Below are 19,639 nucleotides of genomic sequence, written 5' to 3'. Positions count from 1 at the left end.
TTGTTCGAGTTTTGGATGCCTTAGTAAAATAAGATCCAGCTAGATCAATTGCGGTGAATGTAAATAGTCTAGAGGGAGTAACGCCAGGTTGAGGCAATGAACCCATTTGTTGACTAATATTAAAAGGTTTTATACGAAAGCATACCATGTATTTTCTCAAAAACGCTGCGGATCTGGTTTTTTGCGTTCAGAAGCCAGAAATCTTCTCTTATTTGCGCGAGAATAATTTGGGTACCACCGTGTAAATATTTTCTGTGATAATGTTCAATTAAAAGTCTAGTGAAATGATGTTTGCTGGGCAAAACAATTGGATGCTTATGATTAAAAGCAAGATGAGAATTTTTCAAACGTCCTCCTACGCGCAGTAAACCAATTTCGTCGATAAATGGACTTAAAACAAGCAACTTGCTGCCTTTTGGAATGTTTTGATTTGAATTTAAACATTTAATTTCCGTCTGAAAAACTTGATGCTGAATATTGATACATAATTTTTTAATTGCATTGTCAAGCTCACATTGAAGCAGTGTATTAAATCGCCTTGCATTTTTGTGCCTTAAATTGTAGCCAAATCGCAATACATATGCGGTGATACGAATCAATTTTCGATAAGTTGAAAAACGTTCTATTAAGTCAAGATTATTTAATAAAGTAAAAGATAAAATGATGTTTTCTTTTCGCGCCTCAGGTAAGTCGGGCATATTAACAATTTGCGTTTTAGGCCAGGAGCTTTCTTCCTCGATAAGAAAGGTAGGACCTTGAAACCATTTTTGGCAATTCTTTAATTCCGATGGGTTTAAACCACGTGAAATAATATCAGCTGGGTTATTTTCCGATTCAATGTGTTTCCACGATGAATTTTCACTTAATATTTGTATTTCCGAAACCCGATTCGAAACAAATGTTTTCCACTTGTTCGGTTCCGAATTAATCCATGAAAGTGTTATCATAGAATCTGTCCAACAGGTAACTGAGGAAATTGGGACTCGTAAAATTCGTACTACTTTCGACATTAACTGGGATAAAAGTAATGCGCTTGATAATTCTAGTCTAGGTAGTGTTTGTGTTTTTAAAGGTGCAAGTTTCGATTTTGCACAAATTAAATTTGATTTTCTTTCCCCATAGGAATTTTCTGACAATGCATAGATGCATGCGCCGTACGCGTGCATGGATGAATCGCAGAAACCGTGTAAAGCAATTTTAGTGTAGTTAATCTTTATGTCATTCAACGAGTGCAAGTTTTCCAAAAAATTTGACCAATTTTCTTTTATGCCTCGCGGTACTTCAGAATCCCAATCTGCTTGGATTTGCCAAAGTTGTTGTAGAATTAATTTTGCCTTCACCACACACGGGTTAATGACGCTTAAAGGATCGAATAATTGTGCAACACCGGAAAGTATACTTCGCTTTGTAATTAGATCGGCTTTAATAGATAAATTAAAAGCATAACAAAGCGTATCACTAATCGGATCCCAAATAACCCCTAGAGTTTTGGTCTCCTCGCTGCTCCTTATGCAAAATTCTGAATTTGTGTTAAAATTATCATTTTCTAGAACACTTAGAGCATTCGATCTCCACTTACGTAAATTAAAACCTGATTTTAACAAGGTAGCCGAAACATTTTGCTTAAGTTTTATCGCGTCAGAAACATTTTCTGCGCCCGAAATAAAATCGTCAATATAAAAATCTTCCATTATGATTTTTCGGATTTTTGGATCTGTTAAATTTCTCCCGATTTCATTAAGTGTACGCGTTGCTAAAAAACTTGAACTTTTTAGTCCATATGTAACCGTATTTAAATTAAAATGAGCTATTTCGTGCGAGGGATCCTCGCGCCAAATAATTCTTTGCAAAGGTCTATGAATTTTGTTGACTGAAACCATCCGATACATTTTCTCGATGTCCGCCGTAAGAGCTATCTTGTGAGTACGCATTCGGACAATAATATCAAATAAATCACTCTGCACCTTCGGACCTAATTTCATTACTTCGTTTAAACTTAAGCCTGTTGAGGTAACGCACGAGGCATCGAAAACTACGCGAGCGCGGGTGGTGCAACTTTGATCCTTAAAAACTACATGATGTGGAATATAATATGATAAGGCGGTTTCATTTATTTCCCTTTCAGTTAAGCGAGTCATGTGACCCATTTTTTCATACTCCTGTAAAAAGGAAATATACTGAGCCTTTGTGTCGGGTGCCCTGGCTAGCCGCTTTTCAAGAAAATGTAAACGTTTAATCGCTGTCGGCAGTGATTGACCTAATTCGAAATAAGAATCTTTCAGTGGTAATTTTACCTCGTATTGTCCATTCGAATTGACTCGCGTATTTTCACGGGAATGGATTTCACAATCGAGTTCCTCGTTAGACAATTTTGAATGTGGATTATCGACGTTTTCGAGTTGCCAAAACTATTCAATTTGTCGACTTAACTTATCAACATTAAGAAAACATTTACTATCCGATTTATTGACAAAGATGTTACATTGCATTGGACCAGCTAACACCCATCCAAGTTTTGTATTTTGCAATATGGGATTTTTCTTTCCTAGTTTCATTTGACCATAATTTAAAATGTCAAAAAATATTGTTGCGCCGAGTAAAACATCAATGCCTTGCGAAATGTTAAAGCAATCATCAGCTAAATGTAAATGGCTTATTTGGTCGAAAACTAGAAGTGGCAACGATGCCTGGTATTTATTGTAAGTAGAAATTAATTGCGTATCCACTTGAAAACAGATGTTGGAGGGTGATCCGTTTATACCTGAAATTGACAAGTCCAAACGTTTCCCTGGTAACTTAAGTCGCTCAAAAAATTCTTTAGTACAAAAGTTAGATTGACTCCCTGAATCTAATAGCGCCCGACAGGAAATAAATTTATTGTCGCTGAGAAGAACTTTAATAACAGCGGTGGCTAATAATACCTGATCTTTATTTGGCAAATAAAAATTGGATGTTAAGGCGACCGTTTTGTCCTCGCTTGTATTATCGATTTGTGATTCGTTGTTTTCGACATTTTCATTTATTTTGATTTCGAGTTTAAATTCATGATCATGCAACATGGTGTTATGGCGTTCATTGCAAATTTGACATGTTTTTCCCTTGCAAGCAATCATCCGCTTTGTGGCCGATTTGCAAGCAGTTTGTGCATATTTGAGCCCTTTTTAATTCGCTTAATCTCCTTTTAATTGACATGTCAAGCAATTTGCGACACCTTTGCTCTTTGTCGAAACCTGCCGTCTGCTGATTGCCAACCGCTGTACTCGCTTCAAATTCTATACGACGTAATTTCGCAGGAACCTTTAATGGTTGTCTTCTCCACTTGCTGGGACTAGAAGACGTCTAAACGATATTTCAATCCGGTTCGTAGGACCAAAATGGTGGGTTTTAACGTAGGTGCACGTTATTTGCTGCGCTGATTCTTGTTCGATTGAGTGGACTGTATTTTTCGATAACTTTATTTTTTTAACTTTTACAACTTAACAAACTTTTTACAACTAACAAAAAAAGGAAAAAAACATATGAAAATGAATAACGAAGCTTAACGTTTGCTAGCACGGGTTGTAATGTCGAGACCCAGCGTCCCGCGGTCTCTCTTAAGTGTCGGCAGCGCCGATCCCTTTTTTGCAGGCAACCCTTTTTTACGGTCTCGCGATGTTGCCGTTGCTGGGCAGTTTTGAAGATTGACCACTGTTCAAATCTGCTTCATAACACGGCCGAAGCGGCCTTTGCATGCCTGCAGTACCCTGAGGTTCTCCTTTAATGGTTTGAACGCTCCGGACTCGGGGCGGCACCCCCGGCCTCCGTCTCCATGGGCGTTTCGGCCCTCTCAGGGACCTGAATCCTTTTCAGGGGGCCGACGCCATGCGACGCAGCCGGTTCTTCCGTGCCACTCCCTAGAGTGTGGAGCTCTTCAGGGTTTTGGACTTGGTCCTCTCCCTTGGCCTTTCCTGGATCACCACCTTCCTTGACGCGGAGCTTAATTCTTCCTATGCCAAAGAGGGGTAGCATGTCCATCTTTTTAAGGTGGGAATTTTCCCGAAGACTATCCACAAGTTTGTCTTCAGTCCCCGGTTTCCCACCTGCAGCCTTTTTAGGATCCTTTCCTTGGATAGTGCTTCCCCAACATCGTTGGGAACGAACATGGTGAAAGCATGTGGTTTGGGGATTTCTTTCCCCTACAGCACTTTTAGCGCTGCTCCTTCCCACGACTCTAGTGTTTTAATAACCTCCTTAAGCCACTGGGCGCTTGCAGGATCCGCACATGTGTACACGAGATATCCCAGCCGGTGCGTGCACTTGTGCAGTCGCACTTATTGCCCGTCAGCCGGGACTTCCTCGTATATATCCATGACGGACTTCTGTGTAGCCTTGAGTTGTTCTGGCCCTAGCTGCTCCTGTGGATACCGCTCTGATACGACAGCAATTTTTACTGCCGTCAGACTTTCTCTTAGCTCCCTTCTCTTTGTTTTCTGCGAGTCTCCCTGCGCCTGCTCTGGTGAAGTTCTCCTTTATTACTGACCTTTTTGCGTCAGTATAGGATTTTCCTTCCTCCAGCAGTTTCTTAACGCTAGCGGTGGACTTGCCCGACAGACGGAAGAACCTAATCTCCTGCTCCGTCATCGAGTCTGCCTCCTGGATTGAATTTATTCTCTTTTGGCCTTTACTTGTTGAGGGTCGTGGCTCGCTAGCCTGTTGACCTTCATCAGTATTTTGGCCTTTTCGAGTGGATGAGTTTGCGGGCTTGACGGCCTTTGGATCCTCGTTTTGTTTGGTTTGTTTTGGAGCTTTGCCCTTGTTGTGCTTCTCTCCCAGGGGGGTGTATTTAGAACGGTCTGACATACTGTTTCCACGAGTATCTAGGGATTTAAAAAAAGGTCCGCCTGAGCAGAGCCCCGCATGCCCAGGTAAGGTTACCTATAAGGAGGTGTCGCCTGGTGCCCCCAGAGGAATATTAAAGACCCCAGTATACCCGGAGGCCATTCAGCCTTCGGCACGTTGCCTTACCCTTTGGCTTGGGGGCATGTATTCCCAGGCGGGGGCCCTTACGGGGTGCTATCAGCCCGGCCAGCTGGTTTTTTTATAGAGGTTTCTACTCTTCTATCCGTCACCCTTTTGCAACCTGGCTTGGGACAGGCTTCGGCGGGCATGCATTACTTGCCCTCTTATTCGTCCAACGACAACTTCCCTAAAATGTTATCTAGCATTTCATCTTCTTGCTGTTCCGTTGGGGTTTCTTCTACAACTGTCCTGAGAGCAGTCGTGCGGGGACCGCCCTGCTGCCGCACCTGTTCTTCCCTATTATAAGGGATGAAGGTAACCACGTCACTTATGCGAACTTTTTTCCTTTCTTCCTTCACGCTCATCGAACTAGTTCCCGTAGAAACTTCGAAAGTTTCAGAAGAAGCACCCACACTACTTTGAGTTTTTGGAGATGCTTCACAATCTAATTTTCTTTTTTTCGCGTCGCCACTCATTCTGTCCATGGTTTTCGGCTGATACTAACAACTTTGGCTTTGTTAAACAGCCTTCTCACGGTACCTCTCAGTTTCCCGAGCTTTTTGTTCCACCAGACTGTGCTTCCTTTTTGTTTCCAAATTTTTTCTGGACAGTTGTGCTGATATGCTTCGGTTAACGCTTTGCTTAGCAGCTCTACTGAATTTTCTACGTTTCCCACACTACTGACCTCCACCGTCATCCCCTGTAGATCTTCATTGAGGGATGTTGAGTATCCTTCCCATTTTGTATCTCGGGGGTTTGAAAACAGTATTGATTTCCGTATGGGAATTTTTATGTCGAACCAGTTGTGAATCATGTCGATTGCCCTGTTAGAACTGAAGGTTACATCTAGGATTTCCTATCGCGCTATCGTAACGAAAGTTGGTTAGTTGGCTATGTTTAACTCTTTATTTAGTACAAACTGTAGTAAGGACTCACCTCTAGCGTTGATGTCCTTGCTTTCCCACATTGTGTGGTGTGCATTGTAGGCCGAGCAGACTACTAGGCTTTGTCTCCTTTTCCGCGTGGATGGTGACAGCATTGCTGTGGCAAAATCGCCAGAGCAGAGCCCTGGGATAAGTTTAACCTGTTGTCGTGAATGATGCATGAACGAGGACTAACAGCTGACTTATCGTACCATATCTTACCTTGTGTTGGTTTAATGCCTGCCATTTTCCCATCTATAAGCCAAGGTTCCTGCAGTAGGGCAATACCGATGCCTTCCTGTTTAAATCTGCTACATAGCACGGCCGAAGCGGCCTTTGCATGCCTGCAGTACCCTGAGGTTCTCCTTTAATGGTTTGAACGCTCCTGACTCGGGGCGGAACCCCCGGCCTCCGTCTCCATGGGCGTTTCGGCCCTTTCAGGGACCTGCGTCCTTTTCAGGTGGCCGACGCCATGCGACGCAGCCGGTTCTTCCGTGCCACTCCCTAGAGTGTGGAGCTCTTCAGGGTTTTGGACTTGGTCCTCTGCCTTGGCCTTTCCTGGATCACCACCTTCCTTGACGCGGAGCTTAATTCTTCCTATGCCAAAGAGGGGTAGCAAGCCCATCTTTTTAAGGTCCTCATTCCTTCCATTGAAAAGGTCCAGATATGGCCTTTTTCGGTGGGAATTTTGCCGAAGACTATCCATAAGTTTGTCTTCAGTCCCCGGTTTCCCACCTGTAGCCTTTTTAGGATCCTTTCCTTGGATAGTGCTTCCCCATCATCGTTCGGAACGAACATGGTGAAAGCATGTGGTTTGGGGATTTCTTTCCCTTACACCACTTTTAGCGCTGCTCCTTCCCACGGCTCTAGTGTTAGAATAACCTCCTTAAGCCACTGGGCGCTTGCAGGATCCGCACATGTGTACACGAGATACCCCAGCCGGTGCGTGCACTTGTGCAGTCGCCCTTATTACCCGTGGGCCGGGACTTCCTCGTATGTATCCATGACGGAGTTCTGTGTGGCCTTGAGTTGTTCTGGCCCTAGCTGTTCCTGTGGATACCGCTCTGATACGACAGCAATTTTTACCGCCGTCAGACTTTCTCTTAGCTCCCATCTCTTTGTTTTCTGCGAGTCTCCCTGCGCCTGCTCTGGTGAAGTTCTCCTTTATTACTGACCTTTTTGCGTCAGTATAGGATTTTCCTTTCTCCAGCAGTTTCTTAACGCTAGCGGTGGACTTGCCCGACAGACGGAAGAACCTAATCTCCTGCTCCGTCATCGAGTCTGCCTCCTGGATTGAATTTATTCTCTTTTGGCCGTTATTTGTTGATGGTCGTGGCTCGCTAGCCTGTTGACCTTCAGCAGTATTTTGGCCTTTTTGAGTGGATGAGTTTGCGGGCTTGACGGCCTTTGGATCCTCGTTTTGTTCGGTTTGTTTTGGAGCTTTGCCCTTGTTGTGCTTCTCTCCCAGGGGGGTGTATTTAGAACGGTCTGACATACTGTTTCCACGAGTATCTAGGGATTTAAAAAAAGGTCCGCCTGAGCAGAGCCCCGCATGCCCAGGTAAGGCTACCTATAAGGAGGTGTCGCCTGGTGCCCCCAGAGGAATGTTAAAGACCCCAGTATACCCGGAGGCCATTCAGCCTGCGGCACGTTGCCTTACCCTTTGGCTTGGGGGCATGTATTCCCAGGCGGGGGCCCTTACGGAGTGCTATCAGCCGGGCCAGCTGGTTTTTTATAGGGGTTTGTACTCTTCTATCCGTCACACTTTTGCAACCTGGCTTGGGACAGGCTTCGGCGGGCATGCATTGCTTGCCCTCTTATTCGTCCAACGACAACTTCTCTAAAATGTTATCTAGCATTTCATGTTCTTGCTGTTCCGTTGGGGTTTTTCTACAACTGTTCTGAGGACAGTCGTGCGGGGACCGCCCTGCTGCCGCACCTGTTCTTCCCTATTATAAGGGATGAAGGTAACCACGTCACTTATGCGAACTTTTTTCCTTTCTTCCTTCACGCTCATCGAACTAGTTCCCGTAGAAACTTCAAGAGTTTCAATAGCCGCACTCACACTACTTTGAGTTTTTGGAGCTGCTTCACAATCTAATTTTCTTTTTCTCGCGTCGCCACTCATTCTATCCATGGTTTTCGGCTGATACTAACAACTTTGGCTTTGTTAAACAGCCTTCTCACGGTAGCTCTCAGTTTCCCGAGCTTTTTGTTCCACCAGACTGTTTCCTTTTTGTTTCCAAGTTTTTTCTGGACAGTTGTGCTGATATGCTTCGGTTAACGCTTTGCTTAGCAGCTCTACTGAATTTTCTACGTTCCCCAAACTTCTGACCTCCACCGTCATCCCCTGTAGATCTTCATTGAGGGATTTTGAGTATCCTTCCCAATTTGTATCTCGGGGGTTTCAAAACAGTATTGATTTCCGTATGGGAATTTTTATGTCGAACCAGTTGTGGATCATGTCGATTGCCCTGTTAGAACTGAAAGTTACATCTAGGATTTCCTATCGCGCTATCGTAACGAAAGTTGGTTAGTTGGCTATGTTTAACCCTTTATTTAGCACAAACTGTAGTAAGGACTCACCTCTAGCGTTGATGTCCTTGCTTCCCCACATTGTGTGGTGTGCATTGTAGGCCGAGCAGACTACTAGGCTTTGTCTCCTTTTCCGCGTGGATGGTGACAGGATTGCTGTGGCAAAATCGCCAGAGCAGAGCCCTGGGATAAGTTCACAGTTTAACCTGTTGTCGTGAATGATGCATGAACGAGGACTAACAGCTGACCTATCGTATCATATCTTACCTTGTGTTGGATTAATGCCTGCTATTTTCCCATCTATAAGCCAAGGTTCCTGCAGTAGGGCAATACCGATGCCTTCCTGTTCAAATCTGCTACATAGCACGGCCGAAGCGGTCTTTGCATGCTGCAGATTTGCCTGCAGTACCCTCAGGTTCTCCTTTAATGGCTTGAACGCTGACTTGGGGCGGCACCCCCGGCCTCCGTCTCCATGGGCGTTTCGGTCGCCTCAGGGACCTACCGACTACGGCTTTTCTATTGTAGCTTAGTAGGTCCACTGTAAAATTTGAGGATGGGCCCCTTAAAAATTCTTTGGCCTGTCTTTGCCCCGGCATGTCCCTCCACCATCGTCGAGATTCTCGGTTCATCCAATTCCTGATGGCTGTTTTTGCAATGGGTTTGGCCACTCCACAAAAGGGTTCTGGTCCAATCAGGCGCATTGACGACCCTTCGCGGGCTGCGTCGTCTTCGCCTTCATTACCTTTATACCCTCCGTGACCCGGTACCCATGATAGAGTAACTTTGTTCTGCCTTGCTATCTCGTTTAATGCCTTATGGCAGTCCAGAACTAACGTGGATGTTACTTTATTAGATTGCAGGGCCTTTACAGCCGCTTGACTATCGGTGTAAATTGCAATTGATTTGTTATGGATCTTCCTCGCTTTTATTTCTCTTGCGCAGTGTTCTAGTGCAGAGATCTCTGCATGGAACACTGTTGCTAGCTTACCCATTGGAATAGAGATTTTCCTTTTCGTCCTGGCTTCATATATTCGGCTCCTACTCATTCTCGAGTTTTTGAGCGATAAGCGTACCAGGTTATTTCTGCCTTGATTGGTGGCCCGTTTTCCCAGTCTTCTCTGGCTGGGATTTGAGTCCTGCAGTGGTTAACGAAGCAATACTTAGGTGTTGTGCTGTCCGTCGGCAACCCTAGGACATTGTCTGCCCTTACCTCCAAGTAAAGCTTGTTATGTTTCGTGCTATTGGGTACTGGCCTTGTAGAAGTCTATATACTGCTGGCTTGCCCTTGTATATAGATCTGTATTGGTGGGATGTTCAGTAGGACCTCCAGCGCTGCGGTGGCCCCCGTAGCGCACAGACTCGCTAGTCTTTGCACGCTACTCAGCCGCCTTATCGCCTCTCCCTGGATGGTTCTTGTCCACCAGACAATCGCCCCATACGCTAACATTGTTACTGCTAGATACAACCAAAGTGTCATTTTTGGGTTTAAGCCCCAATTCTTTCCACACATTTTTCTACCTAGTGCAATCATTGCCCTAAGCGAAATCTTTTGAATGTGCGCTCTCCAGGTAAGTTTTTGGTCAAATATGTGTGGCCTTGTTAAATCTACCACCGGCGGTTTCAGTCCTGTGAGGATTCTCCTATTGGTAAATGGAACCACTGTCGTTTTCTTCAGGTTAACTGTTAGCCGGTCGTTTTGGTACCAGTTTTCCACGATTTTAATAGCCTCCTGACTTCTTTCTGACAGGGTATTGGTAAATTTTCCTCGTACCACAATCACTACGTCGTCTGCATATCTTAGGCAGTAGAAGCCTTCTGCAGAGAGTTTTTGCAGTAGATCATGCCCTCCCCACTGCTGCCTTTATGGTGGTCTGTCCTTGTGTGCATATTATGGTCCGGTTCCTTAGACTGTTTTTTACTCATTTGCACAGCGTTTTTGGAGCTCTTCTCATTTCCTTTTGTGATCGAGTTTGTTGAGGCGTGGTTGAACGCAAATCGGCAAAGCAGAGCCCTGAGATAAGTTCACAATTTAACCTGTTGTCGTGAATGATGCATGAACGAGGACTAACAGCTGACCTATCGTACCATATCTTACCTTGTGTTGGTTTAATGCCTGCTACTTTCCCATCTATAAGCCAAGGTTCCTGCAGAAGTATTGATCTCGTCTACGGGTAACGGGCATATCTTGCTGATTGTCGGTTCCAGGATGGACTGCTACAACGCGACCCATTTTCCACGCTGCTGCAAAGTATGGAGGTAGGAATGACTCCAAAGCTTCCAAAAATTTTGAACCAATTGCTGCAACTGATGGAAATTTTTCAAACGATTGCTGGAAATTTCGGTTACGTCATGTTGAGGTGTGGCTATTAAATTTCCACCTATTAATGGGTGTCCTGGCGTCAGAGATTGTAGGTCCGTGGGATCACTTGATAAGGGAAGGAGAGGTCTCGAATTTAAGATAGCTTCAATTTGTACGACTGTATATTGTTGTTCGTAATTTAACTTTGTTTCACCAATTACCTTTTGTAAATGATTCTTAAATGACTTTATAGCGGATTCCCAAATACCACCGTGATGCGGAGATCTCGAGGGTATAAAATGCCAAGTAATGCGATTTTCTAAGAAATAATTATTTTGAGTTTCATTGTTAGCAGTTTGAGCAACGCTTTCGTAGAATTTGTGAAAAATGTTATTCGTACCCACAAACTTTTTAGCGTTATCGCTGTAAAGATGCTTTTGAAGTCCTCGACGGGATACGAAACGCTTAAACGCGTCCATAAAGGCTTCAGAAGTAACAAACAAACAAACACCGTCAAGTAAGTTTTGATCAAAATTTTTGTTCGAGTTTTGGATGCCTTAGTAAAATGAGATCCAGCTAGATCAATTGCGGTGAATGTAAATAGTCTAGAGGGAGTAACGCCAGGTTGAGGCAATGAACCCATTTGTTGACTAATATTAAAAGGTTTTATACGAAAGCATACCATGTATTTTCTCAAAAACGCTGCGGATCTGGTTTTTTGCGTTCAGAGGCCAGAAATCTTCTCTTATTTGCGCGAGAATAATTTGGGTACCACCGTGTAAATATTTTCTGTGATAATGTTCAATTAAAAGTCTAGTGAAATGATGTTTGCTGGGCAAAACAATTGGATGCTTATGATTAAAAGCAAGATGAGAATTTTTCAAACGTCCTCCTACGCGCAGTAAACCAATTTCGTCGATAAATGGACTTAAAACAAGCAACTTGCTGCCTTTTGGAATGTTTTGATTTGAATTTAAACATTTAATTTCCGTCTGAAAAACTTGATGCTGAATATTGATACATAATTTTTTAATTGCATTGTCAAGCTCACATTGAAGCAGTGTATTAAATCGCCTTGCATTTTTGTGCCTTAAATTGTAGCCAAATCGCAATACATATGCGGTGATACGAATCAATTTTCGATAAGTTGAAAAACGTTCTATTAAGTCAAGATTATTTAATAAAGTAAAAGATAAAATGATGTTTTCTTTTCGCGCCTCAGGTAAGTCGGGCATATTAACAATTTGCGTTTTAGGCCAGGAGCTTTCTTCCTCGATAAGAAAGGTAGGACCTTGAAACCATTTTTGGCAATTCTTTAATTCCGATGGGTTTAAACCACGTGAAATAATATCAGCTGGGTTATTTTCCGATTCAATGTGTTTCCACGATGAATTTTCACTTAATATTTGTATTTCCGAAACCCGATTCGAAACAAATGTTTTCCACTTGTTCGGTTCCGAATTAATCCATGAAAGTGTTATCATAGAATCTGTCCAACAGGTAACTGAGGAAATTGGGACTCGTAAAATTCGTACTACTTTCGACATTAACTGGGATAAAAGTAATGCGCTTGATAATTCTAGTCTAGGTAGTGTTTGTGTTTTTAAAGGTGCAAGTTTCGATTTTGCACAAATTAAATTTGATTTTCTTTCCCCATAGGAATTTTCTGACAATGCATAGATGCATGCGCCGTACGCGTGCATGGATGAATCGCAGAAACCGTGTAAAGCAATTTTAGTGTAGTTAATCTTTATGTCATTCAACGAGTGCAAGTTTTCCAAAAAATTTGACCAATTTTCTTTTATGCCTCGCGGTACTTCAGAATCCCAATCTGCTTGGATTTGCCAAAGTTGTTGTAGAATTAATTTTGCCTTCACCACACACGGGTTAATGACGCTTAAAGGATCGAATAATTGTGCAACACCGGAAAGTATACTTCGCTTTGTAATTAGATCGGCTTTAATAGATAAATTAAAAGCATAACAAAGCGTATCACTAATCGGATCCCAAATAACCCCTAGAGTTTTGGTCTCCTCGCTGCTCCTTATGCAAAATTCTGAATTTGTGTTAAAATTATCATTTTCTAGAACACTTAGAGCATTCGATCTCCACTTACGTAAATTAAAACCTGATTTTAACAAGGTAGCCGAAACATTTTGCTTAAGTTTTATCGCGTCAGAAACATTTTCTGCGCCCGAAATAAAATCGTCAATATAAAAATCTTCTATTATGATTTTTCGGATTTTTGGATCTGTTAAATTTCTCCCGATTTCATTAAGTGTACGCGTTGCTAAAAAACTTGAACTTTTTAGTCCATATGTAACCGTATTTAAATTAAAATGAGCTATTTCGTGCGAGGGATCCTCGCGCCAAATAATTCTTTGCAAAGGTCTATGAATTTTGTTGACTGAAACCATCCGATACATTTTCTCGATGTCCGCCGTAAGAGCTATCTTGTGAGTACGCATTCGGACAATAATATCAAATAAATCACTCTGCACCTTCGGACCTAATTTCATTACTTCATTTAAACTTAAGCCTGTTGAGGTAACGCACGAGGCATCGAAAACTACGCGAGCGCGGGTGGTGCAACTTTGATCCTTAAAAACTACATGATGTGGAATATAATATGATAAGGCGGTTTCATTTATTTCCCTTTCAGTTAAGCGAGTCATGTGACCCATTTTTTCATACTCCTGTAAAAAGGAAAGTTACTGAGCCTTTGTGTCGGGTGCCCTGGCTAGCCGCTTTTCAAGAAAATGTAAACGTTTAATCGCTGTCGGCAGTGATTGACCTAATTCGAAATAAGAATCTTTCAGTGGTAATTTTACCTCGTATTGTCCATTCGAATTGACTCGCGTATTTTCACGGGAATGGATTTCACAATCGAGTTCCTCGTTAGACAATTTTGAATGTGGATTATCGACGTTTTCGAGTTGCCAAAACTATTCAATTTGTCGACTTAACTTGTCAACATTAAGAAAACATTTACTATCCGATTTATTGACAAAGATGTTACATTGCATTGGACCAGCTAACACCCATCCAAGTTTTGTATTTTGCAATATGGGATTTTTCTTTCCCAGTTTCATTTGACCATAATTTAAAATGTCAAAAAATATTGTTGCGCCGAGTAAAACATCAATGCCTTGCGAAATGTTAAAGCAATCATCAGCTAAATGTAAATGGCTTATTTGGTCGAAAACTAGAAGTGGCAACGATGCCTGGTATTTATTGTAAGTAGAAATTAACTGCGTATCCACTTGAAAACAGATGTTGGAGGGTGATCCGTTTATACCTGAAATTGACAAGTCCAAACGTTTCCCTGGTAACTTAAGTCGCTCAAAAAATTCTTTAGTACAAAAGTTAGATTGACTCCCTGAATCTAATAGCGCCCGACAGGAAATAAATTTATTGTCGCTGAGAAGAACTTTAATAACAGCGGTGGCTAATAATACCTGATCTTTATTTGGCAAATAAAAATTGGATGTTAAGGCGACCGTTTTGTCCTCGCTTATATTATCGATTTGTGGTTCGTTGTTTTCGACATTTTCATTTATTTTGATTTCGAGTTTAAATTCATGATCATGCAACATGGTGTTATGGCGTTCATTGCAAATTTGACATGTTTTTCCCTTGCAAACAATCATCCGCTTTGTGGCCGATTTGCAAGCAGTTTGTGCATATTTGAGCCCTTTTTAATTCGCTTAATCTCCTTTTAATTGACATGTCAAGCAATTTGCGACACCTTTGCTCTTTGTCGAAACCTGCCGTCTGCTGATTGCCAACCGCTGTACTCGCTTCAAATTCTATACGACGTAATTTCGCAGGAACCTTTAATGGTTGTCTTCTCCACTTGCTGGGACTAGAAGACTTCTAAACGATATTTCAATCCGGTTCGTAGGACCAAAATGGTGGGTTTTAACGTAGGTGCACGTTATTTGCTGCGCTGATTCTTGTTCGATTGAGTGGACTGTATTTTTCGATAACTTTATTTTTTTAACTTTTACAACTTAACAAACTTTTTACAACTAACAAAAAAAGGAAAAAACATATGAAAATGAATAACGAAGCTTAACGTTTGCTAGCACGGGTTGTAATGTCGAGACCCAGCGTCCCGCGGTCTCTCTTAAGTGTCGGCAGCGCCGATCCCTTTTTTGCAGGCAACCCTTTTTTACGGTCTCGCGATGTTGCCGTTGCTGGGCAGTTTTGAAGATTGACCACTGTTCAAATCTGCTTCATAACACGGCCGAAGCGGCCTTTGCACGCCTGCAGTACCCTGAGGTTCTCCTTTAATGGTTTGAACGCTCCGGACTCGGGGCGGCACCCCCGGCCTCCGTCTCCATGGGCGTTTCGGCCCTCTCAGGGACCTGAATCCTTTTCAGGGGGCCGACGCCATGCGACGCAGCCGGTTCTTCCGTGCCACTCCCTAGAGTGTGGAGCTCTTCAGGGTTTTGGACTTGGTCCTCTGCCTTGGCCTTTCCTGGATCACCACCTTCCTTGACGCGGAGCTTAATTCTTCCTATGCCAAAGAGGGGTAGCATGTCCATCTTTTTAAGGTGGGAATTTTCCCGAAGACTATCCACAAGTTTGTCTTCAGTCCCCGGTTTCCCACCTGTAGCCTTTTTAGGATCCTTTCCTTGGATAGTGCTTCCCAACATCGTTGGGAACGAACATGGTGAAAGCATGTGGTTTGGGGATTTCTTTCCCCTACAGCACTTTTAGCGCTGCTCCTTCCCACGGCTCTAGTGTTTTAATAACCTCCTTAAGCCACTGGGCGCTTGCAGGATCCGCACATGTGTACACGAGATATCCCAGCCGGTGCGTGCACTTGTGCAGTCGCACTTATTGCCCGTCAACCGGGACTTCCTCGTATGTATCCATGACGGAGTTCTGTGTCGCCTTGAGTTGTTCTGGCCCTAGCTGCTCCTGTGGATACCGCTCTGATACGACAGCAATTTTTACCGCCGTCAGACTTTCTCTTAGCTCCCTTCTCTTTGTTTTCTGCGAGTCTCCCTGCGCCTGCTCTGGTGAAGTTCTCCTTTATTACTGACCTTTTTGCGTCAGTATAGGATTTTCCTTCCTCCAGCAGTTTCTTAACGCTAGCGGTGGACTTGCCCGACAGACGGAAGAACCTAATCTCCTGCTCCGTCATCGAGTCTGCCTCCTGGATTGAATTTATTCTCTTTTGGCCTTTACTTGTTGAGGGTCGTGGCTCGCTAGCCTGTTGACCTTCATCAGTATTTTGGCCTTTTTGAGTGGATGAGTTTGCGGGCTTGACGGCCTTTGGATCCTCGTTTTGTTTGGTTTGTTTTGGAGCTTTGCCCTTGTTGTGCTTCTCTCCCAGGGGGGGGGGGTGTATTTAGAACGGTCTGACATACTGTTTCCACGAGTATCTAGGGATTTAAAAAAAGGTCCGCCTGAGCAGAGCCCCGCATGCCCAGGTAAGGTTACCTATAAGGAGGTGTCGCCTGGTGCCCAAAGAGGAATATTAAAGACCCCAGTATACCCGGAGGCCATTCAGCCTTCGGCACGTTGCCTTACCCTTTGGCTTGGGAGCATGTATTCCCAGGCGGGGGCCCTTACGGGGTGCTATCAGCCCGGCCAGCTGGTTTTTTTTTATAGAGGTTTCTACTCTTCTATCCGTCACCCTTTTGCAACCTGGCTTGGGACAGGCTTCGGCGGGCATGCATTACTGGCCCTCTTATTGGTCCAACGACAACTTCTCTAAAATGTTATCTAGCATTTCATGTTCTTGCTGTTCCGTTGGGGTTTCTTCTACAACTGTCCTGAGAGCAGTCGTGCGGGGACCGCCCTGCTGCCGCACCTGTTCTTCCCTATTAGAAGGGATGAAGGTAACCACGTCACTTATGCGAACTTTTTTCCTTTCTTCCTTCACGCTCATCGAACTAGTTCCCGTAGAAACTTCGAAAGTTTCAGAAGCCGCACCCACACTACTTTGAATTTTTGGAGCTGCTTCACAATCTAATTTTCTTTTTTTCGCGTCGCCACTCATTCTATCCATGGTTTTCGGCTGATACTAACAACTTTGGCTTTGTTAAACAGCCTTCTCACCGTACCTCTCAGTTTCCCGAGCTTTTTGTTCCACCAGACTGTGTTTCCTTTTTGTTTCCAAGTTTTTTCTGGACAGTTGTGCTGATATGGTTCGCTTAACGCTTTGCTTAGCAGCTCTACTGAATTTTCTACGTTCCCCACACTTCTGACCTCCACCGTCATCCCCTGTAGATCTTCATTGAGGGATGTTGAGTATCCTTCCCAATTTGTATCTCGGGGGTTTTAAAACAGTATTGATTTCCGTATGGGAATTTTTATGTCGAACTAGTTGTGGATGATGTCGATTGCCCTGTTAGAACTGAAAATTCCATCTAGGATTTCCTATCGCGCTATCGTAACGAAAGTTGGTTGGTTGGCTATGTTTAACCCTTAATTTAGTACAAACTGTGGTAAGGACTCACCTCTAGCGTTGATGTCCTTGCTTCCCCACATTGTGCGGTGTGCATTGTAGGCCAAGCAGACTAACTAGCTTTGGAGATTTTCCTTTTCGTCCTGGCTTCATATATTCGGCTCCTACTCATTCTTGAGTTTTTGAGCGATAAGCGTACCAGGTTATTTCTGCCTTGATTGGTGGCCCGTTTTCCCAGTCTTTTCTGGCTGGGATTTGAGTCCTGTGTGTTGTGCTGTCCGTCGGCAACCCTAGGACATTGTCTGCCCTTACCTCCAAGTAAAGCTTGTTATGTTTCTTGCTATTGGGTACTGGCCTTGTAGAAGTATATATACTGCTGGCTTGCCCTTGTATATAGATCTATATTGGTGGGATGTTCAGTAGGACCTCCAGCGCTGCAGTGGCCCTCGTAGCGCACAGACTCGCTAGTCTTTGCACGCTACTCAGTCGTCTTATCGACTCTCCCTGGATGGTTCTAGTCCACCAGACAATCGCCCCGTACGTTAACATTGTTACTGCTAGATACAACCAAAGTGTCATTTTCCACACATTCTTCTACCTAGTGCAATTATTGCCCTAATCGAAATCTTTTGAATGTGCGCTCTCCAGGTAAGTTTTTGGTCAAATATGACTCCTAAATATTTTACCTCCCTGGAGAAGTGTAGCCTTGTTAAATCTATCACCGGCGGTTTCAGTCCTGTGAGGATTCTCCTATTGGTAAATGGAACCACTGTCGTTTTCTTCGGGTTAACTGTTAGCCGCTCGTTTTGGCACCAGTTTTCCACGATTTTAATACCCTCCTGACTTCTTTCTGACAGGGTATTTATAAATTTCCCTCGTACCACAATCACTACGTCGTCTGCATATCCTAGGCAGTAGAAGCCTTCTGCAGAGAGTTTTTAAAGTAGATCATGCCCTCCCCACTGCTGCTTTTATGGTGGTCTGTCCTTGTGTGCATATTATGGTCCGGTTCCTTAGACTGTTTTTTACCCATTTGCACAGCGTTTTTGGAGCTCTTCTCATTTCCTTTTGTGATCGAGTTTGTTGAGGCGTGGTTGAACGCCCCTTTTATATCTAGAAAGATGGCTACAGCTATCTCCTTGTCTTCCAGTGTCTTGGAGAGCAGCCTATTTAGGTCATCCAGAGCTAGATCCGTTGATTTTCCCGGTTGGTAAGCATACAGCCGCTCGCTTAGCGGGAAATTCTCTATTACGTTGTCCCTGAGATACCATTCCAACAGCTTTTCCAGGGTTTACAGCATAAATGAGGATAGGGTATAGATGCCATTGGAGTGCGGTCCATTGTCCTGCCTACTTTTGGCAAGTATAGGACCCTTACCTGTTGCCATGACTTGGGTACTACTACCCACGCTAGGCAACCCCTGTATATTCTGCATAGATGGGGTAGTATGATTTCCTGTCCTTTTTGCAGTAATATAGGGTATATTTCATCCATTCCTGGTGATTTTGAATGGTTTAAATTGGTTAATGCCCCATCTGATCCTTGCGCGTGTTACTACTCCTTTAACTAACTCCCACTCTCGCCTTGCCGGTCTAGGAGACCTTTCGTAGTCCAGCTGTGAGTCCACAATGTCCCTTAATGGAATCGCTGTAGGAAAGTGAGCTTCCATCAGCACCTTTAGACTTTCTTGGACCGTTTTTGTGTAGGTGTTGTATTCCTTTTTAAGGAGTTCGGCAGCGTTGTTTGTGTTATCTTTTGTAAGGACTTTGTGGATTCTTGAGCAAGTGGGAATCTCATTCACCTGTTCGCAAAACCTCCTTCAAGAGTCCCGTTTAGCAGTCTTGGTTTACTTTGGCTTTGTTAAACAAACTTCTCACGGTACCTCTCAGTTTCCCGTGCTTTTTGTTGCACCAGACTGTGTTTCCTTTTAGTTTCCAAGTTTTTTCTTTACAGTTGTGCTGATATGCTTCGGTTAACTCTTTGCTTAGCAGCTCTACTGAATTTTCTACGTTCCCCACACTTCTGACCTCCACCGTCATCCCCTGTAGATCTTCATTGAGGGATGTTGAGTATCCTTCCCAATTTGTATCTCGGGGGTTTCAAAACAGTATTGATTTCCGTATGGGAATTTTTTTGTCGAACCAGTTGTGGATCATGTCGATTGCCCTGTTAGAACTGAAAGTTACATCTAGGATTTCCTATCGCGCTATCGTAACGAAAGTTGGTTAGTTGGCTATGTTTAACCCTTTATTTAGTACAAACTGTGGTAAGGACTCACCTCATTGTGGGGTGTGCATTGTAGGCCGAGCAGACTACTAGGCTTTGTCTACTTTTCCGCGTGGATGGTGACAGGATTGTTGTGGCAAAATCGCCAGAGCAGAGCCCTGGGATAAGTTCACAGTTTAACCTGTTGTCGTGAAGGATGCATGAACGAGGACTAACAGCTGACCTATCGTACCA

This window comes from Cylas formicarius, unplaced genomic scaffold (genome assembly GCF_029955315.1).
Source record: "Cylas formicarius isolate icCylForm1 unplaced genomic scaffold, icCylForm1.1 PGA_scaffold_25__1_contigs__length_1324815, whole genome shotgun sequence".
NCBI lineage: Eukaryota > Metazoa > Arthropoda > Insecta > Coleoptera > Brentidae > Cylas > Cylas formicarius.
The sequence above is the reverse complement of the archived record's forward strand: the minus strand, read 5'-3'. Positions refer to the sequence as shown.